The sequence below is a fragment of the Lissotriton helveticus genome, chromosome 3_2, assembly GCF_964261635.1.
Source record: "Lissotriton helveticus chromosome 3_2, aLisHel1.1, whole genome shotgun sequence".
NCBI classification, from domain to species: domain Eukaryota; kingdom Metazoa; phylum Chordata; class Amphibia; order Caudata; family Salamandridae; genus Lissotriton; species Lissotriton helveticus.
The window spans coordinates 219,994,506-220,021,842 of NC_136062.1; positions in this window are offsets into that span (position 1 = coordinate 219,994,506).

The following is a 27,337-nucleotide window of genomic DNA, read 5'->3' on the forward strand; positions in this document are numbered from 1 at the left end:
TGTCGCACCTACGTGTAGGGTATGCCTCAACCCATCTGGAGAACACACAAACAACCACCAGGACATAGCGGAGGCGGTTGCACCTTGGCATTTCAATGAAATCTATCTGCATTCGGTTGAATGGACCTCCAGACCTTCCTATGTGACTTAGTGCAACTGGTGTTCTTTTTCCTACGTTCAGCTGCTGACAGGTCACACAACGCTGGCACACTGCTTCTGCGGCTATTCTAAACTTAGGATTGTACCAAGTCTGTCTAAACACTCTCAGCATAGCATCTCTCCCTAAGTGTACGGGACCATGTATGAGTCTAGCCATTGGACTCACCATTTCATTGGGCAACACTGCTCTGCCGTCTGCTGAGACCCAAAAATGGGTCTCACCCATTACACATCCTGCCTTCTCCCATGTTTCTTTTTCAGAATCAGGAGCATTTTCTTGCATGGTTGACAGTTCATCCCAAGTATCAACAGTTTCCAGTATCATGGCTAATTCAGTTCTTACATTTATTCCACCCACTTCCACCTCTGTGAAAGAGTAACCTTGTTCCGCGCAATACCGCGCAACTTCATCAGCATATCTATTGCCTTTCGAAACAAAGTCCTCATTTCTGGTATGTGCGGTGCACTTTACAACTGCGATACTTGCTGGGCATTGCAACGCCTCTAACAACAAGCGCACAAACTCTCCATTGCGAATGGGAGAGCCTGAAGAGGTCATGAAACCTCTTTGAGACCATAACTGCCCGTAATCATGAACTACCCCATAGCCATATTGGCTGTCGGTGTATATGGTGACTCGAATTTGATTGCTTGCCAAGCAAGCACGTGTCAGGGCAATAATCTCGGCTACCTGAGCGGAGTGTACTCCTTCCAGGCACCCAGCTTCCACAACTCCAGTAATTGTACAAACTGCATAAGCTGCTCTCAACTGCCCAACTTCGTCTCTTACACATGAGCCATCGACAAAGAAAATTTCATCTGGGTCAGTCAGTGGCTCATCTACGATGTCGGGTCTGGGTTTGGTGCATAGTTCAGTCACATCAAGACAGTCATGGTCTGTATATTCATCATCATCCTCAATATCATTTGGAAGTGGCATCAAGGTAGCAGGGTTCAAAACAGAGCATCTCTTGAGGGTCACATTCTCTGCAGCAAGAATAACTTGCTCATAGCGCGTGAGCCTACTGTTGGTCAGATGCTGTGTTTTGGTCCTGGTCATCAACAGTTCAACAGAATGTGGCACGCACACCTCTAACGGGTGCCCCATGACGATATTTTCACATCTCTCAATGCTGACACCCGTTGCAGCAACGGATTTGAGACATCCGGGCAACGCTGCGGCTACTGGGTCTAAAGTAGCCGAGAAATAAGCAACTGGTCTACGGGCATTCCCATGGATTTGGACCAACACAGACAACGCACAACCTTCTCTCTCACAACAGTAAAGAAAAAATTGTTTATTGTAATCAGGCATTCCCAATGCCGGAGCACGACACAGGTCCTCTCGCAGCTGTAAGAACGCCATCAAACAATCTTTGTCCCATGGTACCGGATCACTCACCTCTTTGTGCGTCAGTTTTTGCAAGGGCTTTGCTTTCAGTGAAAAGTTCACGATCCACTGTCGGCAATAACCCACCATCCCTAGGAACATCCTGACCTCTCTCTGTGTCTTAGGCGCATTCATTTTCATGATCGCCTCTATCCTGTCTGGTGACACTTTTCGTTTGCCTTTCTCTATTCTGTGTCCCAAATACTGCACTTCTGTCAGGCAGTACTGCAATTTTCCCGGGGACACCTTGTGCCCATTGGCAGCTAGGTGATTTAACAAAGCAATGGAGTCTTCCCTGCAAGCTTCTTCTGTTTCTGACGCCACAAGGAGGTCGTCTATGTACTGGACCAGAACTGACTTCTGGGGCAGCACTAGACTTTCAAGATTTTTCTTTAAAAGCTGGTTAAAGATCGATGGGCTCTCTGTATACCCCTGAGGGATACGACACCATGTTAGGACGCGATTTTCCAGCTTAAATGCGAAAAGAAAATGGCTTTCTTCGTCCAAAGGGATCGAAAAGAAGGCCTGACAAAGATCGATCACTGTGAACCACTCAGCTTGGAATGGAATCTGAAACAGTATCACGGATGGATTCGGTACCACTGGACAACACGAAACGACTATGTTATTAATCTTTCGAAGGTCCTGCACTATCCGAAATTTCCCATTTGGTTTCTGCAGACCCATAATCGGGGAGTTGCATGGACTACCCACGATTTCTTTCAGTATTCCCTGTTTAATCATGGACTCGATCACGGGTTTTATGCCTGCAATCGTTTCTGGAGTCAATTTATATTGGGGTGTTCTTGGGAACTCAGCATGCGGTTTCACTACAATTTTCACTGGGTCCACCCCTTTGACCAATCCAATCTCTTCCCCAGTGAAATCCCATACTTCTGATGCCACTGTCTCTCTCAAGTCCCAGGGGAGCTCATCTACTGTTAAAGTAGGGTACAGCTCCACGCATATTCTTGAGTTTGCAACTTTGAAATCTGCATCATCATCATTGGTCAACACCTCCACTCCCTGAGGTGTACAATATATAGTACAATTCAATTTACATAACAGGTCTCTCCCTAGCAGACACACAGGACTTGAATCGCAAACCACAAACTGGTGCTCATCGCTGTACTTCCCTATTTTCACCTGTACCGGTTCTGTCAATTGGCTGGTTATTCTCCTGTTTGCGACCCCTACCACCTGTATGGTCTCTCCAGACATGGGCAGGTCTGGAACTGCAGCTGATCTGATCGTGGATCTAGTGGCTCCTGTGTCCACCAGAAATGTCGTAGGGCACCCTGCTACTTCTGCTTCCACATAGGGTCCCCTTTGGTCTACCTCCAAGGCTGCCCCGAGGGTGCAGTCTTCTCTTTCCACTCTCTGTCCGGTTAATGGGTCCACATAATAACACTCTTCCCCTTCCACAAACAGGGGCATTTGTCTATAGGTCTTACCCATACTCCCTACTCGAGGAGGTTGCGGGAACTGGGCTCGGGGAGGAGCCCCCCCCCCTTTGAGCACCTTTCCTTGGTATGGCGTTACCCCTCTCGTAGGCGCGCTCTGGACCTCTTCCTCCTCTATCTCTTGTTCTCCTATCTCTACATTGTAGGGGCACTCGCGTTTCCAATGCCCCACCTCGTTACACTGGTGGCACCTAGTCGTTTTCTTCAAGGCAGCTATATCTATTCTGGGTCTAAAGGTGGAACTCTCCTCATTGCCCTTGTTCTGGCTGTACTGCTTCTTTCCTCCTGTACCTGTCCCTTGCTGCTGTTGCTGTTGTCCCCCCTTTCCTGCTGCCTGCATCTGTACCACCATCAACTTTTCTTTTAGTTTCTTAGCCTTAGAGTCTATTTCATCACAGCAGTACCTGGCATATCTCAGTATTTCGTCTAGGGGTTTAGTTTGCCAACAAATCGAGTGTTGCTGAATCATTAAACTAATATCCGGTCTCAGTCCCAGGACGAACTTGGACACAAATTGCCCTATGTCTTTTGGATCCATTACATCCAAGCCGCTATACTGTTTAAACGCCTTCAGCAATCTCTCGTAATATTCGTGAACTGTCTCTTTGGGTTCCTGTCTTGTTCGGTCTATTCTGACCCAATCTATATCTTGCATTGGCACTTTCTCTTTCAGCCAATTCATCACTCTCTCGAATTTTGCCATCACAATCTCGGACGGCCCATTAGTCTTGGCATCTCTCTCTGGCTCCGTTGTGGGCCACTCAGCGCTAACCTTGCATGCTGTCCACAGATCTCCTGGTACTACAATGTCAAACAACGTGTTCAGATCTATCCAAAGGACCTTTGAGATTTTTACAAATCTCTCCACTTGCTTGTACCACTCCACTGGGTTCTCTCGTAACTTGGGGAAAGAGGTGGTAAAAGCAGCTAAATCTCCCCTACTCCAAGGGACATGTACATAGTTCCCATTTGCAACTTCACGCAAAGGGTAAGCTTCTATTCCCTGCTGTCCTGGTGTCATACCAATCATGCTTCTCCTGCCGGTCCCTTTCTTGGACCACCTCTCTTCCCACTTATCTAGTGCCCTCCATGTCCTTATTCCAGTAATCAGTTCCCTTATGTGCGTTTTCAGCCCAATCGTTCTCCTCTCATCTAGGTCTCGATCTGTGTAATGTAGCCTGTGGTTACCCTGTAATGCTTTGGTTCTTGACAAGTCCACCATATATTTGCCTGCTAGTTCGACTAACTTCTCATGGACTGCTCTCGCTTTTCGAGTAATGTCCTTTGCCATATACAGTATTTCATCCTGTTCATACATTTCCATTCTTTCTAAAGGCAGGGTACCATCTACCATGTCATCCAGATCTGACCTTAAGCTGGAGACATCGAGTCTCTTGGCTTTTATCTCAGCTCGCAATATGTCTTTCGAAGGGGGCTCACTGGTCTCCCTACCATCCCAACTTCGAGCTCTACGTTTGGGCTCGGGAGAGTTAATGGGTGGTCTCCCTCGCTCCCATCTCTCCAGGTCCCATGCTCGGCCATCCGATCTAGGAAGGTGATGGAACACGGGCCTGTTACCCCCACTCTTGCTCTGCCCACTCTCTTCTTCTTCTCTCCTCTCCCCGCACACCTCTCTGTTATTCTCCCTCTGCTCTCTACTCTCTCTTTGCCTAGTATCGCTCAGTATCTGATACGATCCTTCCTGGTTCCCCATATTCCCTGGGCTGCGCTCATTTCCGTCATCACAGGGACTATGGTGCGACCTCTCACAACTCCCATTCAGTTCTCTGGTGCCAGGTACACAGTGTGGACACTTAAAGCTGTTCCTGTACTCTTGCGCTCTCCTCTCCCCTTCACTGAGTATTGGGCACGCCACCCCTCCACTCCCGGGGCCCCCGTTTTCCAGGTCTGTTCTACCTCCACTCCGGGCCCAATGGGTGACTCCCCTACTCCCTCTACAGTCCCACTCCGGGCTACTCTCCCCAGCCCCGCAGTGAGTCCGTGCTCTGCTGTCCTGACTTTCTCTTTCAGCTTCCGCAGCATTGATGCTCTTTTGAGCCTTCACTGCCTCATCCCACTGCTTCATGTACTCATTTAGCTCTTGAAAGGATTTTCGTCCAGATCCCCTCAGATCCATTGGCCATCTAGGGCCCCCAGGATCTCCTCCTGGGTCCCCTTCTGTATGCATCGGGGTACTCCACTCTCTGGGTATCGGCATCTGACTTGGGGAATTAATATCGTTCCTTCTTGCCTTCTCTGCTCTTTCTCTGTCCTTCCGTACCCGTTCTTCCCCTCTTGCTCTCTCTTGGTCATATATCGATATTATAGGACCTATGGTAACAGGTACCTGTAGTGCATCTGGTAATGGGTAGGATGTGGCGCTTTCCGTTTCCGGCGCTCTTTGTACCACAAACCTACCGACCACCTGCTGCACCTGACTAGGCTGGGACAGCTCTTTCTTTGGCTCAGGATCCCACTCTGTACTGGGAAGCGGTCTATGCTCTCCTGCATTGCCCCCCTTTCCTCCTTCAGTATTCTCGACCTCTCCCCCTGCTCTATTATACGGGGGTGGCCTGTCTGTCAATAATCTGTTTATCAGGCTATCCTCTGTTTCGCTCTCCTCATCTTCTTCCAGGGGACTTTTATTTACTGGCGCCTCTAACACTGGGTACAGTTTATTTACTTCCATGTTATGCACTCTCCATCTTTTAGCATCCGCATCCCACCTGGCATCCTGTACTGCCCTTACCGATCGTTTCACCCTTTCTTGTCGTCTGTTCATATTCTTTTCATGCGCTGCCCTAAGCCATGCATCAAGAGCTTCAAACTGGGTTGGTCTAGGCAAGGGTCTCATTGAGGTCATGACTGATTTTAATCGATGTAACACCTCTAATCTGAACGTCCCGTACTTCGGGAACGTCAGTTCCTCATTTCCTTCAGTAATCTTACTCCACTCTGATATCCAAAGGATCGTATGCAGCCCAACATTCACTGCCATGTAACGAGCTGGCGTACCCTCCGGCGGGGCTTCTTCCCCTTCATACGATCCCCGCTTCTCTTTTTTAAACACTGCTTTCAGCCATTTAAAACACTTCATAATTATGCGCACAAAATCCAGCCTCGCTATTCTGTTTACTTCCTGATGACAATCCACCAATCCTGTCGCGGCTTTGCTAGCTTGGCCTATCGCAGCGCGGTCTTTCTCCAGTCGGCCAATCACGTCGCGACCCTGTCTGACGTCTTCGCTAGCTGGCCTATCACAGCGCGGTCTTTCTCCGGTCGGCCAATCACTGCGCGACACCACCTGACGTCACTTTTCTCCGCTTCGCAGCAGCACCCCTCCTTTCTCAACTCGTCTCCCGGTTATGCATGCGTCCCATTCATACACCGAAAAATGACTACTTCCGACCAAGCGGTCACTTCTCTCGACTGTACGTCCACAGTCTATCTGTAATTGTCAACACAACTGACGAGATGTCTATCGTCTCTCTGATAGGTTGCTTACACACACAGTAACTTCCGACCAGCGTCCGTTACTCACGCACTCACTCTTACGTTCCCCCTATCTCGGTCTCTCGGGTGATCAATGGTACCTCATGACCCCCTTCACACTAGTTGACAATTACTCTGGGTGTCCGATACACCCGAACCACTTAAGCTCTCTTTGAACTTAAGATTTCCACCGGTTGCGCGCGCTCACAACCTGTTCCACAGTCACTCTACAGACATTCAACTCCGCCAGACATTACAACATAGATACAATACAAAACACCGCAATCTAACACGCATAACCCTTTATACTCACTCTCGACCGATACTGCTGCTTTTTCTGTCTCACGTCATCCGGATCTTCTTCAGCGGGCTGTTCTTCCGATCATCGATCTCTAGGGGCCTTGGGGTAAGCTAACCTGGCCTAGGTCACCGTCCTCAAGAAGGCAACCATCCTCTATAGCTACCAACTGAAAGGGCGAGATTTTGATCGATACCTTATATCTATTGATCCAAACCTCGATCTGGTCGACTGAACCTTTGTTGCCTGTCTGTGAGGAAAGAAAGTGCACCTATTTCCAAGCTAGTTCACCCAATAAAGGACTCTGCTCCCAAAGATCACAAACAACTTCTAGCTTTCAAAAGTTTATTGTAAAGATATAATAAGCTGCAAATACAAGCATCTCAGAATGAGATTAACGAGATACACAGGTCCAATTACATACATGTGCTCTCGGAAAGCCCTCAGACGAGCAACAGAAATCACTAACACAAGTTCTAAGAATAATAAAGCTATCAGCATAGACGCATATCTCTCCTTCATTTAGGTTGGAGGAAAACGCAAAGGTTAGGCTGTCCCTACCCTGCTCTAGATGGTATCCCTACTTAACCAAATCCCAACCTAACAAAGGTGTCAGCAGTGAATGACCCCCAAGGGAAGTCACCCACTCTAAGTCTCTTGGTGAAAACCTATAGTTCTCCAGTCATGACCCCTCTCTGCCTACCCATCCGCTCTCTAAAGGGTCCTCAGGTATCTGCTCTAACTCCACCCAGGGGTGCTGTCCCTAATACAAAACAGTCAACAACATTTGAGACGCCCCTTGCGAGACGCCTCTCACGTGGTGTAGCTTCTGGCTTTTTCCATGATGCTTTGTATTGGGCCTCATGCGTTAGAGTTGACCTTGCTTCTCAGACTCTTCTCCGGCCCGCTGATACCCCTCAAACATTCCGGAACCCTCCTCCATGTCTAGGCCGTCCACTGAACAGACCTCTATTCATTCATTTATAATTGGATCCCCCCCTTATCCTTTGCAGACAGATATCTGCAGCCAAGAACCCAACTCTCATAGACTTCTAAAAAGAAAAAGCTTGCAACATTTCTCAGCCCAGACATGTACGTGTAAATCAATGCTAAAACATTTCAGGCCTACAATATTTCTCATTATGATTATAGCATTCAACTTCTTTATTTAATTAAACATGTTAATACTCTTATTCTATTATTTAGTAAACATCTCTATAAATCATGGCCTATTTAATGCAATGGCCAAAACATTAATACAATCTGTGTCGTGAAAAGAACCACCTTTCCTCTTAGCTCCAGCTCTGGCCCTGAGGCCTACCACATTCTGCGTTTAACCACATACCATCTTACATTTTAACAGCTTCACGACATGGAATTCAGAAATAATCACGTCTAATAAAGTCATATAATGTCACACATTTCTGTATTAGTTCCACTTCTACTTAAATCCCTACATTAGCTATACATTTAGAATATAATTGCAGATACTATTAGCACTCATGGCATTTCTCCTCATGATTTGTGCTTACTACAAGTAAGTGTGATGTACTCATACATTTAAGTCAGTTTGCGCTCTCTCAAATGCTTTCTGTCGGTTAAATGGAAGCCTAGTTGTAATTTGGAAGGACGATTTTCACCATGCCGACGATGTTTTCTTTGATGCTTCCTTTCAGCTCTAAGTCGGTTTAGTAATTGCCAAAACGGGGCTGCTCCACTGCAAATTTCACAAAGCGGTAAAGAGGGTTGCTTCCTTTAAAGATCGAACAGAAACGGACCGCATCGCGTCTCTTTGTAATCGTCTGTGAAGGTTGTCTAATGGCATTCCTATTTTTGCATGAGGGTTGGATGATGCTAATACTAATTTAATATTAACATAGTCAGCGATCACGATCAATATAATACTAACCAGGGATTCGAAAGCCTTCTTTTCCAAAGAAATAAAGACCCTCCCCCCAGCCATGCCCAGATGCCGCTCGAACCTAAAGGAGGTTCCTGTTTGCATTTCAGTGATCTGTCTATTTATGTATATTGAAAGAGGTATTGGGTAATCGTTTGCAACTCTCAGTCTCAACTCTCTTTGGCTGCTGAAGGTAATCTAAAGCTATCTTATTCGTAACTGGTATCAACATTTTCTGTTACTAAACCCAAAGTATTACATCTCTAATGAGATTTTGGCATTCCTCCTTATCTCGACTCGAGCAATGGTCATCCCACCCATGAGAATTAGGCTAAAAGGAATCTAGATGATTCAGATACAATCTAGATTAGATATCAAAGGAATCTAGATGATGCAGGTGATCATCAACTGGTCCTACACCAAGCATCCCAGCAATGGTCATCCCACCCATGAAAATTAGGCTCAAAGGAATCTAGATGATTCAGATCTTATCAAATAATCTAGATTAGATATCAAAGAAATCTAGATGATGCAGGTGATCATCAACTGGTCCTACAACCAGCACAATATACCCTGCGTAGCAAGCTCCAGTCATGTCCAAAAGCAACCAACAGTACTTATGTGACCTGCACATGAAATAAGCATCATCCCATTAAGGGGTCAGGCATATTCTGGCTATAAAACAGCCACTGAGGAAGACACTGCTCAAATGCGGACTCATCATAAGGAATGCTCTCCACGGTTATTCCACATTTACTATATCTGGCATGAATTTGGTCCTCAATGCTCACAAATATCATTGCAAGGTGAGCGGTGCCTGACATGTTGAGGTTATATGGTTGTTAAACTCCTCGAGGCCTAGGAAGGAAGATCACATTGCAATAGTCTGTGTATTAAAGGATAAAGCAGCAGCACGTATGATTAAAATTGCTTGGTAACTGCTCAATGCGATACTATTTCCTACATCATAGGCATGCACATCCAGACTCAGCACCAAAAAGAGTTAATTGCCCCCCTGTATTTTTCTAATAGCTGCACATAACGTTTGTAGGCTGAGAGGCAATTTTGTACCAGAGGAGTCTTGGCACAGTTCTGTCTAGGAATAGCTCCCCATTCTGCTGTATTAATGTATCTGACCACCAGTCAGATGCTCAGAGCAGCAGCAAGCAGTGCAGCCCAGACCCACAAGGGGATCTGGAGTCCAGGGAAAGAAGGCTAGTTATCAAGGGCGCAGATAGTAATGATAAGAGGATGTTAGGACACCATCCTGTGACAAAGAACCAGGCAAAGAATCAGGGCCTGAAGGCTTCAGCCCATTAGGGATTTAACAGATTATAGCCAAGAGGGCATCAGTAGATGGTGCAGGGGCTGAACACGACTGCGGCTCGATCACAGAGGCACAGGGCCACATGTATGAAGCCTTTTTGAGGTAGCAAACGGGCCAATTTGCAGAATTGGCCCATTCTCAAATGCAAACAGGCTTTTCACACTTATCAAACCCAAATTGCGATTTGGTAGCCTGTTACCGAATCGCAATTTGGGTTTGAGATTTGGTATTTGGGAAGGGAGTGTTTAGAGCGTCCCTTCCTAATATCGAATTGGATCTGCATGTATGAATGTTTTTGGAAATATAATTGTGAGGATGCTGATGGGCAGCTCACTTTACTACATATTTCTTTTCTGGTAATTGTCAATCATTTAAAAGAAATTGAACATACTACCCATTACATTCAAAGGAGCACAAAGTCATGGTTAACATCAAAGGCATACTTCGAGAATGTTTATACACTAGATTGTTTATTAGGCCATAAAACAGGCTCTTGTGAGTGCTATGAGCTCTGCAGCCTGGGCAGATTAAAGTGAGGCCTAGTTACATATTTCTACCACAGATACACAGTGCATACATGATAAGACTCACACACTATTGCATACCCCTATAGCTAATTTAGGCAACCCCCCTACTAACTCACAGCAGGGGTGGAGAAGTTTACAGTGCAATGTGAGATCCCTCCCTAAGCACTCTGCTGAGGTTTGGGATCTCCTCTCCTCAACGCAGCCTGACCTAGGGTTTTTACCGAAACTTGGCTGAAGCCCCATTCAGTCCCCTCTATAGCACTTGCTTTGCCAGAGGGATACAGACTCATTCGCATGGACATGCAGAACAAAATGGGAGGTGGGATTGCTATTGTGCACAGGGATAACATCAAGATTACTGTGCTGGAGCAACACAGTGACCCGACCATGGAAGTACTGGTCTTCCGCATTGATCTCTTATCCCGGATAAGTCTATCGGCCTCCCGGCCCACTAAAAGGCTTCCCTCTTCATCTTGTTGAGTTAATCGCACCACATGTAATCGTGAGCAGCAATTATTTGCTACTGGGCGATTTTAATATACACAGTGAGTGCGGTTTCAATGTGGATACAGGGTCACTCGTAATGGAGCTAGCTACTCTTGGTATATTCAAGCTTAATGAGGGGCCCACCCACACAACGGGCCATACCCTGGATATTGTTTTTTCAACGCCCCTAATGTCTCCTGTAAATCCCCCCAGTTCTTGCCCTGGTCTGACCATGCGTTAATTGAATTTTGCATTCAGGCACCTAGAAAGACACTCATGCTACTCATGACACCCCTGGCCTCTTCAGACAGTGGAAGAGAGTTAAAGCCTCTTTTGTTGAGCCACGGATACTAGAATCAGATAACATCAAAGAGGAGCTTGCTAAATACAACTTTGCAGTTTCTAGTGCCGTTGACCCGTAAACCCCTCTGAAACCCTTCCCAAGTACGCCTAGGCTCCCCCAGAACGCCTGGTATTCACCCTACTTCGTACGCAGAAACGAATTTGTTGGAATTATGAAAAACTGGGCGTCTTACTCATGAGGAGGAGGACAAAGTCCGTTATCATGTGGCCCTGGCTGATTACCACAGGCATATTAGGGCAGCAAGTAAAGATCACATAGCCCTACAATTAGACTTGGCCAAAAATGACCCAAAGGTGCTATGCCACATCTTAAAATCCTTTACGGACCCTAAGGCGTGCGAGAATCCGATGGTCCCTACACAAAAAATGTGCGATGATATTGGGACCTTCTTTATACAAAAAATTGAGACCATCTATGATAAAATTGTTCAATCAGGGGAGAATTCTCCCATCACCATGATTCCCACAGATTCTTGGCAGGCAGTCACTCAATTGCTGGGAAGTTTTCCCCCGGTGTCACAAGTGGAGACTGAGTCACTAATTCACTCAGTAAAATCTGGTTCACCTCAGGATCATATGCCGGCAAAAATCACCATTTCTCTTGCCAGCTATCTGTCCCCCTCCATTGCACATCTCCTCAATCTTTTCCTTAACACCTTCCGCGCTCATGACGAGCTGAGCTCGTCATGAGTTACACCGCTCGCACGCTCATGACGAGCTCAGCTCATCATGTAACGCGGCTTTTCGAAAAACGCAGCGCGCAGCGGGAAAACCGCTAGCGCGCATGCGGTTAAGGAAGGTGTGGTCCCTTTGGAATGGAAATCAGCACAGGTTATGTCTATCCGGAAGAACACCAAAGCCCTGCTAACCGAGTTCTCAAATCTCCGCCCCATCTCTCGCCTTCCTTTTCTGGGCAAACTTTTGGAGAAACATATAAATACCCATCTCTCTAACCATGTCGAACGGACGGGCAGCCTTGATCCATCTCAATCAGGCTTTTGCCCTAAACACAGCACAGAATCAGCCCTACTAGCGGTAACCGATAACATCAGGATGACCCTAGATAGAGGTCACTCTTTGATTCTGGTGCTGCTGGATCTGTCCGCCGCGTTCGACACGGTTTCCCATAAGATCTTGCTCAGGAGATTGGACTCAGAGATCTAGCCCTTCAGTGGCTAACAAGTTTTCTTTCCTCTCATTCCCAGGTGGTTAACCTTGGCTCCTATTGTTCTGCTGCAACAGAATTGTCCAAGGGAGTACCACAGAACTACTGTTTGAGCCCAACTTTGTTTAACATCTATGTGGCTCCCTTGGCCATTATGTTGAGGAGCAGTGGATTTATCCCTGTCTCTTATGCGGAAGATACCCACTTGCTTTTTCCATTTGCAAAGTTTACTTCATCAGTGCAAGCCACCTTCTCTTTGGGAATGAGAAATATCTCTCAGTGGATGATGAGTAACTTTCTTCAGTGCAATGTGGGGTAGACGGAAATCATGCTCTTCAGTGAAGCTCAACTGCTGTGGAGTCCTGATTGGTGGCCCTCTGATTAAGGCACTCCCCCCACTCCAAAAACCTGTGTTAAAAATGTAGGTGTTCGCCTTGAAAGACCCTCACTATCAAGGAGCATGCTGCACAGACAACTGGTTCGTGCTTCCATGTGTTGGGTCTATTGCGATGTATACTTCCTATGCTTCCTGATTCATCTAGGAAAACGCTAACCCAGGCACTTATACTATGTCGCCTGGATTACTGCAATAGTCGTATGCTGTCTGCCACTGAGGCTGCCCTTGACAGACTACAGGTTGTCCAGGATAGGAAGGCCTGTCTGATTTTGAATGCTCCTCCAAGGACAGGCTCTCGGCCTCTGCTCTACCAACTTCACTGGCTCCTGGTACGAAAGCGTGTGCACTTTAAAGTTTATTGCACCATTCACAAGGCCTTGTTCAATTCTGGCCCTAGCTATCTTGCGGATACATTTATCCCCTACACTCCACGGTAGCCCCTCCGCTCAGAATTCCAGCACCTCCTCAAAGTGCCTAGAATTAAATGAGCCAGACAAGGGGGGAAGGCCCTATCCTATCTGGGCCCCTGCCACTGGAACAAACTTCCTGTGCAACTAAGACAATGCTCGGAACATCTCCACTTCAGGAAACAGCTTAAGACCTTTCTCTTCACCTCTGATTCTTAGCTGACAGGTTTTCCCTCACGCGACCCGTCAAGAGCGCAGAGATACCCCTTCGGGGGTCGATTCTGGCGCTTTATAAATAAATAAATAAATAAATACAGCATACCCAGCACTAACACACCTTGTCATTCTTGAAACATGATCCATCTACAAAATAGATTAAATCACAATCAGGTAAAGTATGTTAATTAAATCAGTTTTTGGTTTAGCTCACCCTTCTCACCAATAGTCATCAGGGAAGCAGAGTTCAGTGTAGGACAATGGATCAAAGTAATATGAGAAGCAGATCACAACAATATTTCATAATGTGATAATCAAGCAGTGGACAAGTCTGTGTTTCACAGTGAGGAAAAATGCAACCATAAAATGGGGTACATAAATCGTTAATGGGAATCTTAACTCAATATGTTCAAAAAGCTACAACCAGGCTGGAAGTTGTGCCATGGAAAGTAATCAAGGCTGGAGTCCAACCACAACTTCATCCAGAGGAGAAGAGAAGTAGTTTATGGGTCTTGTCTTATCCTCGTGGGTTTATACCAATACCCCAAATGTAAATCCATAGCATCCATGCAAAAAACAGAATGAAAGGTTTCTCATAATCAGGAGACCTGAATGTGGAAGCCATAGTCAGAGCCTGTTTTATCTTAAGAAATGCATTGCCTCTGTCGCTAGACCTCTGCAAGGTCTCGGGATGTCTTACCTGAAAAATTGTTGCAAGAGTTTAACTATTTTAGCATATCCTAAAATCCACTGTATGCAATACCTATCCATTTATACAAAGGAACGCACTTGAGACACAGTCACAAATGGGACACATTATGGGTGGCATCGTCTCTCTCAGAGCATAAGTGAAGTTCTCATTTGAAGATTTCACGGCCAAGTCATTTGACTCGGGGAAGGCTTAATTGCAATTTTATTTAGTTAATTTATGTCCTTTCTCAGCCAATTCGGTAAGGTGATACATTGAGTCTGCCTTGCACTGGTCTAGCATATCAGACATCAATAACAAGTCATTGACGGACTGAATTAGGATGAATCCCTGGTCTAAATCTTTCTTTAGGACCTGGGAAAAAAGTTAAAGGAACTCTGTAAATCCCATGTGAGAGTCTAGCACACGAAATGTGGAGATCTCTTGACTGTGAACTAAAAGAGGTATTGACTCTCTACATTTCTTGGAATAGAAAAGACAGCAGAGCAAATGTCAACCACAGTAAATGGCTAGGCACTTTTCTGTCTATAAACTGCACATTTAGATAACTGTTTCAAATCTAATTGGATGTGCACGAAGATGTCCCAAGAGGGAGGGGGAGCATCGGGGGGGGGGGGTGAGTGTGGGGGGAGGGGTGGGCTTGATCCTTAGTACAGGACTGGAAATAAGTTTGGGCCATGGAGGAAAAGAAGGGTGGATACAATGGGTTTCAGTGACATGAATCATGTCATCACTTTGAGCATGGGCAGCACCGTGATAAAAACCTGGTGAGGTTGGTTAGTAGAAATGTCGGCACAGTCACAAGCAGAGTGCTGTCTCTCCACACCCTTTTAAGGGCCTGTTTTACATTATTGATTCTACCAAGCTTGTTTTTCACTTTCAGATGCTTACTTGTTTAATAAAGACTAGTCTTGTAGAGTAGGTGTGGAAAATAAGTAAATGTTAAACATACATAGCAACATCAGCAGTTTTAGACAATGCAGCATTTTTAACAACCAACTCAGTGAAAGCATTTCCTTTGGACATATTGTGAGGATGCTGATGGCCAGCTCGCTTTACTACAGCTTTCTTTTCTGGTAATTGTCAATCATTTAAAATAAATTGAACATACTACCCATTGCATTCAAAGGAGCACAAAGTCTTGGTTAACACCAAAGGCATACTTTGAGAATGTTTATACAGTAAGTTGTTTATTAGGCCATAAAACAGGCTCTTGTGAGTGCTGTCAGCTCTGCAGCCTGGGCAGATTAAACTGAGGCCAGGTTACATATTTCTACCACAGGATACACAGTGCATACAACGTACCCAGCACTAACATACCTTGTCATTCTTGAAACATGATCCATCTACAAAATAAATTAAATCACAATCAGGTAAAGTTATGTTAATTAAATCAGTTTGTGGTTTAGTTCACCCTCCTCACCAATAGTCATCAGGAAAGCAGAGTTCAGTGAAGGACAATTGATCAAAGTAATATGAGAAGCAGATCACAACAATATTTTAGAATGTGATACTCAAGAGGTGGACAAGTGCTGTGTTTCACGGTGAGGAAAAGTGCAACCATAAAATGGGGTACAGAAACCATTAGTGGGAATCTTAACTCAATATTTCCAAAAGCTACAACCAGGCTGGAAACGGTGCCATGGAGAGTAATCAAGGCTGGAGTCCAACCACAACTTGATCCAGAGGAGAAGAGAAGTAGGTTAAGGGTCTTGTCTTGTCTTAACCTCATTGGTTTGTACCAATACTCCAAGTGTAAATGCATAGCATCCATGCAAAAAACAGAATGAAAGGTTTCTCATAATCAGGAGACCTGAAGGTGGGAGCCGAAGTCAAAGCCTTTTTAATCTTTAGAAATGCATTTTCTCTGTCTCTAGACCTCTGCAAGGTCTCTGGATGTCTTACCTGAAACTTTCTTACACGATTATAACTATTTTAACATATCCTAAAATCCTCTGTATGCCATACCTAGCCATTTCTATAAAGGTAAGCACTTGAGACACAGTCACAAATGGGACACATTATAAGTGGCTTCATCTCTCTCAGAGGATAAGTGAAGTTCTCATGTGGAGATTTCACGGCTAAGTCATTTGACTCGGGGAAGGCGAAATTGCAATTTTATTTAGATAATATTTGTCCTTTCTCAGCCAATACAGTAAAGTGATGCATTGAGTCTACTTGCACTGGTCTAGCATATCAGACAGCAATAACAAGTCATTGACAGACTGAATTAGGGTGACCCCTTGCTCTAAATCTTTCTTTAGGACCTGGGAAAAGATTTAAGGGTACTCTGTAAATCCCTTTTAGAGATGAGTCCACGAAAGGTGAGATCCCTAGAATGTGAACTAGAAGAGATACTGACTCTCTACATTTCTTGGAATAGAAAAGACAGCAGAGCAAATGTCAACCACAGTAAATGGCTAGGCACTGGTCTGTATAAAAGAGAGGATGGAAGCAGGGTTCGGAAGATCTGGAAAGCATGAGATAGATACATTATTAATTGCCCTAACCTAAAGAGATGTACAAACTTATATATGTTGGTCTTACCCACTTTTCATATCTGGAGAATCAGGGTGTTAATTCTACTAACAATGGGAACTAGAACCATTGACTTATTTAATTCAGCTATGACAGGCTGAATCGCCCCCCCCCCGCCCTCATTTCCTCTGTCTCAGGCTTAAATAGGTACTCATGTATTCTCTGTTACATTCTTTGCGGACTTACCATCACTTTTACCAATTCCATTGAAGAAATTATCTGGCAGGTAGCTATGAAAACAATAACGTTATGTACGGTAACATGGCACTGGTATCTGTACTCTCATTACAATGCAAAATCTCATACAACTCAAGCACCTAATTGTTTTTTTCTGATGTATATTTAAGAACACTCCATCTGGAAAGCAGAATACTGTGCACTTTAATTTGCAAATATGTTACCTATCTAATAGGTTTGCTGTGGAAGTAGGGCTGAGCACACAGGATTGTTTGTTGCTACAGGTCCCACAGAGATAGTCATGAGATTTGTATAATCTGGTGTGTGATTCGCTACTAGAAATACTGACTGTGTCTTTGGACACACTGAGAGAGGGAAAGTTGGGAGTTCAGAAGTCTTGAGGGCCGAATGACTGGCACCCATGTCAGTGAGGCAGGTAGTGCTTGTACCATTAATGACACAATCAATTTAATGGCCTTTTTGGTCTACAGGTATTAAGGTATTCATTTCACAGTTGGGACCTCTTGGGCTATCCTAAAACACAGGGTAGGGATTAAGGACAGCTTGGTGGTACATTAATCCGTCGAATGGCTCTGGTGTACTAAAATGAGTGATGTGACAATCACGGTTTCAAATCCCCTGCTGCCCACATGCGAAACAACCCCCCCTCCTGTAACCTCATGCACCCCTCATCCATTTCCTCTTCCCACTCGGCCTTCGCCCTTTTGAGGTGCTTTCAATCCCTCTCCATTAGCTCCCCTCCACCTTTTCTGCAATTTAAGGACATCAGTTTTGACTCTGCATTTTCTTTCTTTTTCTTCTAGGATGCAATGCGGTGGTTCACAACTTTCACTAATTCTGTTAACTTTTTTGTTAGCCAACTAACACATATACGATTCAATTTATTCTTAACATTCAGTCACAACCCCTGGACAAACTTTGCCTCCACAGCTTCCTGAGACATCTCTTTCTGATGGGCTATGCCCGAATACCTCTCCAACACATCCAGGAGTCTATGTAAGTAACCACCAGTGCAACACATTTATTTTGTTTGCAATTAGAAATCTAACCTATAGATGCATCAAGCATCCATTCTGCGAATCCTAATTAGCGAAAAATAAAGAATCGCTATTTAGAAATCGCAGAATGGGATGCATCATCCAAATTGCAAAATATCTGCGATTCGCACCCATCCGCAATTGACAAATGCGACTCCGCAAAAATCCCTACAAAATCGCAGACACCTGTTTCCAACCCCCTAATTGCGAATCCGCAATTACCGATTTTGCAAATAGCGATCTCGCAAATTGCGAGTTCGCAAAAACGTGAAGTCGCATTTGGAGCCAATGATGACATCTCTACCAGGAAGTAGCCTGCTCCATGCTTCATTCGGACCACAGAGCTGGATACAGGAGGAGGCAGAGCACTGAGCTCCAAGAGCCACACCCTGTAGTGCACATACAGGAGTGGAAATCAAACCACAATGTCCCAGGAAGCTGCAGGACCAAGTGAAAAACCCCGCCAGCGCAAAATCAAGTTCAGTGAAAAAGAACTTGAGTACCTGATTGAAGGAGTGAGCAGGGACCACGATCAACTCTTCGGGAAGCTGTCCCGGAAGGTACCCGAGGCAACCAAGAGGCTCATCTGGGCGTGCATCAAGGCAAAGGTGAACGCGGTGGGAGTCACCCACCGGACCATCGATGACTTAAAAAAGAGGTGGTACGACCTCAGAGGCCATGCCAAGGAGCGAATAGCTGAGAGACTGGGGGAGACAAGGGGTATGTGAGGGGGACACTCCACAGTTCCTGAAAACACCCCCATGGAGGACCTAGTGGAGGACACCATACACCCTGAAGCCTGCGTGGGCGTTACCCAACTAGACACCTCGCGCACCACACACCAAACTCAAGGTAAGAGGCATGCTACTGCGACCCCGTACCCTAACAATGCCCTTGCCCCCAGTGCAATCCATATTTGTGACCACAGTATTCCAGTCCTTGCTCCTCCCAAACGCCCAAATGCATTGTGGAACCTGAGGTGTGTAAATGTGCCTTGATAGCCACACACAGCCAGAATAGTCAAGATACACAGACCCCTAAAGCCAGCCAGGGAATGCAGATATTAACCAATGGCGAGCCTGCATGCATGTTGCAACATCCCAGGTGCCTGAATCATATCAGTAATCATGCACTCATCCACATCACAGGTGCTGCGGATACTGACACGTCCGACAGTGACATCCTCCTCATCGCTGAGACACCTGAAGAAATGGAGGGGGAGAGGCAGCCTGCACCTGCACCGAGACCAAGGGCCACCCCTGCAGCTACAGGCGGAGCACAACATCACGTCTCGGCACAAAAGGCAGTGGAGCAGACCTCACCCCCACCCAGGAGGCTGACACGAATCACAGCAAGTGTGCGGGCCCACGCCAGCAGCAGGTCAAGGCAGCAGCGCTCCGTGCCCACCACAGCAGCCATGGAGCAACACGCACACAACGTGGGCCTGGGCATTGAGGCTCAGATGCTGTGTTGCAGCGCAGAACAGATGCAGGATCCATGAACGCATCTTCCGACTGCGGATTACACTACTGGGACAGACTGAAGAAGAGATCTACTCCAAATACAGGCTCAATGGGGCAATGATCCTGAAGCTCATCGGACAGGTACTGTCTAAGTCGACACCCCATAGTTGCTAGTGACCTCTTTTCAAATTAATCTGCAAGATTGCAGGAGTATGCAACACCTCATTGTGTAAACAAGATCACGCTAGTGTTACAAGCAATTAACTTTTCTTTGTGACCACACGTCTAATTTTATCAATGCCCCTCTATCTATGACCACATTTTTTGCTTATGTCATTTGCTGAGCAGTGTTTGCCCCTAACCATGCTAATGCATCTTTAAGAGTATCTATCAATTCAAACAGCAACTGAAAGGGATCCCTGTACCTTTGGATGCTGTGTGTGACTTCTTCCTAGCCCTGTGTAATGGAGACCAGAGTATGCTTTGCGGCACGTGAAGCCCTGAGGTGAGTGGCGTTTGGGGGCAGAAGGGGGGGAGGGGGTGGCTTGATAGAGTCGACGAAAGTGAAAGCGCAAGCAGGCTGCTCATTTTCAAGCACATACTCGTGCTTGTGGCGTGCTCCTGTTTGCTCCCGTAGGGTGGATGACACCACAAGCATGAGTGTGTGCTTGGAAATTAGCAGAGCGACGGCTAAAGACTCCTATGCAGCGCATGTACGCTGCGTAGACGAGACCTAAAAAAAGGCCACTGCAAAGAGTGGAAAAGCGTAGAGTGTAGTGGCATAGACTGGTGTTCCATACAGTGGAATAGTGTACAGTAGAGTAGCGTAGAGTGGAAGGGCATATAGTTTATTGGTGTACACTGGAGTGACAGAAAAGTGAGTGCCATTGAGTGTAATAGTATACACTGTAGTGGAGTAGAGTGGCGTGGCGCGGAGTGGGGTAGAATGGTGTGGTGTACAGTGAATTAGCATAGAGTGGAGTGCTGTATAATCGAGTGACGTAGAAAGGAGAGGTGTAGAGTGTATTAGTGTAGAGTGGAGTGGCATAGGGTGAAGTGGTGTACAGTGGAGTTTGGTAATTGAACAGATATAGTGTAAAAGTGTACTAACAGATGAAGATGCAATGTGCCAGGAAAATAGATTATTTGGTGTAAATGGTCATTTCTGGTAGTATGTGCGAATAGTGTAAGTAGTGTTAAAATTTGAATTTTTAAAGTACTTTGTTATATATTCTACTGTAGCATACTTTAGTATGTTTGTGGTATACTGTGGTACATGCACATAATAAGGCTGCATGTGTTTACCAAACGTACAAGGCAGCCATGTTCTTTTCAGTATATTTTGTCTGTGTTCTACTTTTTCTATATATTTTTACAGCAGTTATGGGAAAATGCACATTTCAAAAACAAAATGTAAGTAGGTATTACTGCAGTACTCTGTACACTTTTTAGTGAAGATTTAAATATGTTAAAAATTAAAAATACGGGGGGCATGGCCGGACCAGCGTCCGTAATGGCCGCTTGGAGCTGAAGCTCCGTGGAAGCCCCGTGCACAACAAACCAAGGCGATGGTAAAATACATCAAAACCAACCGGATAATGAGATCCCGACATCAGAACACCCAGGGCGTCTGCTGCTGGGGGAGCCAACATCCCGCATTGCTGTGCGACTGAGCAACCGCCTGAAGACTTGCTCACTGTTTACAATCCAAAATGGTGCCTATGAGGTGACGGACCCGACCGGAGAAACAACAGCGTTGAAGTCGCATAGCTGTGAGCAGACTCCCAGGCCGTCAAGGCGAGGAGGCGGCGGATGACCCGGTTGGCCCCTTTCTGGCCCCCTGGTGACTGCCCGCAACTGGAAAGAGTGCGGGTGCAGTTTGGAGCACAGCGCTGTGCGTGGATGGCCCGAACGGGGCATATGCTCGTGAAGGTGGCGTGCAAGCACAGAGCACGCCCAGGGAGACAGCGAGCATTTGAATCAGCACAATTCTGACTGCTTTGAGGATCTGCAGCAGAATAGATGAAGCGCCGCAGGTCAAGAAGGTAGGAGCGGAGTGTGCACGCAAGAGTGGAGTACAGCACAGAATATTATTGCGACAAAGTTTGCAGCCTGCCACATAATTGCACGCCAAAGCCCCCCAGCATTGCAGAGAGTGGGGAGAAGGTTACGCATTCCCCAGGTAAAGTGCGACACGGCTGGGTAGATTGGGAGAGACCCATGTAAAGCGCAGCCCCTCACAGAAAGCAGTTTAGCCAAAAACCACCAGGGCTGCGCTCGCAATGAACATTAGTGTTACCTTGTTCAAGAACGGTCTGAATACTGGAATAACTGTTTGGAGGAGAAGTCCAGTGAGTAGAGCATATGTGAGCTAGCGCACTGTTGCCTGCATGAAAGAGAAGAGCGAGACCACAAGCTATGGTGCGCATAGACCCTAAACAGCGCCTGTTGCAATTTGAAGTGTCCAAAGCACTGGAGAGCCGGCAAACTCCAGGCATGGCAGGCGAAATGACTGGCGGCGCGACAGGAGGAACAGATCCCTGAGACACGGCTACACTCCTTCTGGCACTGCTATCAGGATTCAAGGCGCTACATACCATATTCGACGCACTAGACAAACGGCTCAATGTGCTGGGAGAGCGGATCGATCAGCAAAACACCTGACTGGACACAGTAGAAGTGCGTGTATCGGATTTTGAAGACGCAGCGGCCCAAACTACTAAACACATGGAACGCCTTGAATGTATAATAATGACGATTGTGGCAAGAACGAAGATTTGGAAGCAAGGAGTCGGTATAATAATGTGCAAATCATGGCAATACACCAACATGGGAGATTGGATCAATTTGTCCAACGTCTATTGACCGATCTGTTTGGTTCTGAACTATTTACGAACACATTCACAGTTGAGCGTGCACATAGAACGATGGGACCCAGACCCAACTCTGGATGCCCACCACGCCCGATATTGGCAAGACTTTTACATTTCAAAGACAGAGACACTGCGCTGCGGCTTGCCAGAGAAGCTGAACCTTTGAACTGGAAGGGATCCAATGTCTCCACATACCCAGACTTCACTGTGTTGGTGCAAGATGCCAGGCGCAAGTTCACAGGACCAAAGGCTGCAGTGCGCAAGTTGGGCCTTTGCTGTGGGATGTTATATCCTGCAAGACACAGGGTAGATGTAAATGGGAAGACTAAAGTATTTGATAACCCTGAAGACGTCATGGTCTTTTGCTGGCAGCACACAGGGGTAGGAGTTCTACATGGTGGCACCTCCCCGAGAGGAGCGTCGCAGGGAGCCCCATTAGGGATACATAGAGGAAATGTGTAATTGTGTAAATGTGAAATGTGTAATTGGTTTGATATTTTAGAATAACACTAATGCTTGGGGCGCCCACGTGGCTTCGCCATCACCTCAGTGAGATCATAATGGTGTTGAAATGGGGAAATGCACCACGTTGGCGTTGTACGAATCAACAATCAATCCTTGTGTACATAGGGGAGACACCTAGTGGACAGCCGCCAGGTGAGGGTGAGGGGGGAGGGGTATATAATTGTTTAAATTGTTCAGAGATACAGTTGTGTTAATTTAATTGACAGTGATATATATTACCTGCAGTCACTGAAACAACATAGCATGCTTGACTTCTTACAATCAAAACATCAAAATGTCTCAACCACACTTACTTCAAATCACCTTCAAGGAATGGAAAAATATTTATTTGATCCAAACCAGGCAAATTCATTTATTGCCAATTATTTTGTTTTTTATCAACAATTTTTTGAAAATTGCAGCAGAAAAAATACACTGTACATTAAATATTTAAACATTTTCTGTACAAAAATCACAAAAAATTATTAAACAACATACAACATTCTACAAAAATACAAAAAATTATACCAATAACACAAATACATATATTGACAACAATGAATGATTGTTCTAATGTGCGTGGAATTTCGCCAAATGAATGGCAAAAGTACTAATCGCTGGACTACTAGGTCCTAGTTGTCATTTCTAGTAAAATTGAATTCCACCAAACACAAATGCCGACGCGTTTCGAGGCCAGGACCACTGTCGCTGGTCTCTCATCAGGGCTTAAATTCTTTATATCTGTAGGATGTAAAGAAAAAAGCTAATTACTGGACTTGAACTGTTAGATTGCCTCTCCTGGTCTCTCACCTATGTATTTGCCATCTATACGTACCAGGTTTTGTATATGTGGCAGGGGCGTCGTGTTCCTTAGTGATCTAAGATACCGAGGGATTCATTTTAATGTGGGTACCTGATGGAAACAGGTAAACATGTGTAAATATAGCGCAGCCTGTCTTGGTCTGCGATGTTCAAATGAAAAACATTTTTTAAACAAAGAAACTGACCTTGACTCTGCCGCCTCGCGGCCAAACGTTGGGAAAAATTGTGACCATCTGCCAATTATTCTGTTGAAAGCATGACTTCTTACAATGGCATACAATGTAGAGATACACCACAGTACGAAAATATCCTTGCTGACATGGAATGTACGAAGCCTTAATAACCAAAAGAAATGCCGATTGGTCTGTCAATATGTGCGTCAGCACAATGTGGATATTGTCTATCTGCAATAAACACACCTAGCCCCTTCCTTTCCATCCAAATTCGAAACCTCTTGGAGCCCCAGCAGGTTCTTTTTGAACTACAGTACGCATGCTTGTGGCGTAGCGATATTGATTAACAAACGATTGTCCTTTGTACACTACAACGTTCACAGACCCAGGTGGACGCTTCTTGTTGGTAACAGGAGTACTGGCAGGGCATGACATTCTACTGGCCAATATATACTCTCCAAATATAGATGATCCGACCTTTTATGAACAGCTCCAGACACAATTCGATACTTTAGAAACTGATCACGTTCTACTGGGAGGGGTGTTGAATATATTGTTGGAGCCCAAATGAGACAGTTCTGCTGAATCCCCTGTGAACAAGCTCCGGTCTCGTTTGGCACTGATGGATCTTTGTAACAGTTGGGAGTTGAAGAACGTATATGGCTGCACTTTAACCCTCAGAGCACTGAATACACTCACTACACCAACAGTACAACACATGGATGAGATTAGGCTATTTGCTAATATCGTTACCACTGCTTCCTTGGGTTCAAACAGTAGTACAATTGCCCCGCACCTAATCGGACCACTCTCCAGTTCTGCCGACGCTACAGGTCCCGGCTGAGAGAGGGATCAAGAGGCAATGGAAATTCCCTACCATGGCATTGAGAGATGCAGTCTTTAGAGAGGAGCTGCGCACAGCGATAGTAGATTATTTTGCCAACAATACAGGATCGGTTTCCATGCATAGTGTGCTATGGGAGGCCTCTAAGGCATGCATCAGGGGGTATGTATTTCCACACACACAGGGGTGCTGAGAGATCTGAGACGAAGCTTAGCAAGATTGGAAGGGGACCTAGCCAAACTAAATCAAGAAAATATGAATGGACAGCCCAGTGATAATGCATCCTATATCAAACATTGGGCAGACCTGCTGACAGAATACACTGAAGCAGCAGAGCGGGAAGCACATTATTTGGGGAAATATGCGAAGGCCCGCGGGTACGGGGAGGGGTAGCGGCCGGGTCGCAGTATAAACAGAATTATAATATCACTTTGCAGAAGCCAGATGGAACTTGGACTGTTGAGACCGCCACCATCGAGCAGACACTTTTGCAATATTACATGGATCTGTACACTACAAGAGCAACATCTAGTGCGGATGAGATTAAGAAATATTTAGGGTAGATAGCTATGGTTTGGCTTCCTGATGCGCACAGACAATTTCTCAGCGAACCATTCTCAATGGATGAGATAGAACAGGCAATAGAAGCCATGGATGGCTCCAAGGCCCCGGGCCTTGATGGGTTTTATGTTGCTTTTTATAAAACATATAAAAGTTTGTTAGCGGTTAGAGGTTTATGCAGAAGCTTTGGAGGATGGCATACCCCCCCTTTGTTCAGAGAGGCAGTTTTGATATTACTACCCAAGCCCGGCAAAGATCCGGAGAAGTGTGGATCGTATCGGCCGCTTTCTTTGCTTAATTTTGATTATAAGATTTTAGCTAAGATGTTGGCGACAAGACATGGAGCAGATTATAGCTCCTCCGCAAACAGGTTTTATACGCCACAGATCCACAGCTCTCGTTTTAAGGACTTTTTTCTCAGTAGTCAACAGATAAACTCAGACACCCCTGTGGTAGCATCGTTTTTAGACACGGAGAAGGCATTTGACTCCGTGGAGTGGCCCTTCCTGCATGCTGTACTGACCAAGATGGGTGTCCCAAAGGGCTTTGCAGACTTGATGAAACTGCTGCACATGGCGCCGACTTCCCGTATTCAATTTAATGGCATGATAACAGAAACTTTCCCCATATCTAGAGGTACCAAATAGGGATGCCCCCTGTCGCCATTACTATTTATAATTGCGATGGACCCACTCATATGTTATTTTCAGAAGGATCACTTGCACAGAGGGCTCCAGTTCAAGCACGGACCGGTACTATTAACTCTTAATGCTGATGATATAGTTTTATACATTCGCACACCAGAGGTCAATTTTCAGCTGCTATTGGGGGAAATAGAGAGACTTGGAGCCCTATCTGGGCTCTACATTAACTTGGGAAAATCTGAAGTTTTTTCATTGACGGATGTAAAAGACCATTCATGTGGGAAATCCCCTTTACATTGGTGTGAAGCCGAGACTAAATATTTAGGAATTTACCTAGATAGGGAAAAGGAGCAAGTAATACGGCTCAATTATGGCCCAGCGTTGGACCGGTTGCAGATACAAGTGGAACGCTGGATCAAACTGCCACTGTCAATGGCTGGGCAGATAACAATTATTAAAATGGTGGTCCTGCCCTGGTTTCTTTATTTATTTTTAAATATACCCATTCCACTTACTGATGCCTTTTTCAAACAGATCTGCACGCATTTATTAAAATTGGTGTGGAGTGGAAAGCAACCAAGGGTGGGATGGAATACACTCAACCTCCCATATGACAGAGGGGGATTCGGAGTGCCAGATATGTAGTTATATTTCCTTGCGGCACACAATGCGGGTACATCCAACACTGGTATCACCCTGACCCGCGTATACCTTATGCGAAGCCTGAAAGGGACCTAGACGACCCCCCGTTGAATGCACTTTTGTCAAAGGGATTCCCATGGTATCCACATGACATACAAACGATCTCTACTGCTTGCTGGACATGGCAGAAGCTCCTTAGGAGGACTGAAAGGGAGACATTTTACTCACCGGTGATGCCAATATCAGCTAACCCATGGCTACCTCTGACCCTCAAAGCTCTGACTAGATGCACACTAGCTTGCTTGGGGGTAGACACTATTGGCGACCTGTTCCCGGGAGGGCATGTATTTTCCAGGACAGATGACCCTCGTTTTTCGTCGGCCACATTCATGGAGAAGTTTGTACTGACCCGTATGCAGCATACACTCAACCTATTCTATAGAACCTGAGGAATTTGAGCCATTCGCGCTAGACCTCAAAGACAGTAGGGGGGAACACCTTCCTTCTCGGCTGTGCCTAGCCTTAATGCCACTGCATGATACTAGAGTTAGAGAAGCCTGGTCGACCGGCATAGGCCAGCTGCTTACTGACGAGATATGGAAGGGCTGTTGTAAGCAAATTAGACTGGTATCATGTAATCACAGACATAAACTCATTCATTTTAAGCTGCTTAAATGGGCTTATGTAACACCGTAACAGAGGGTCCGGATAAAAGGCACTAAATTCATGCACTGCCCCA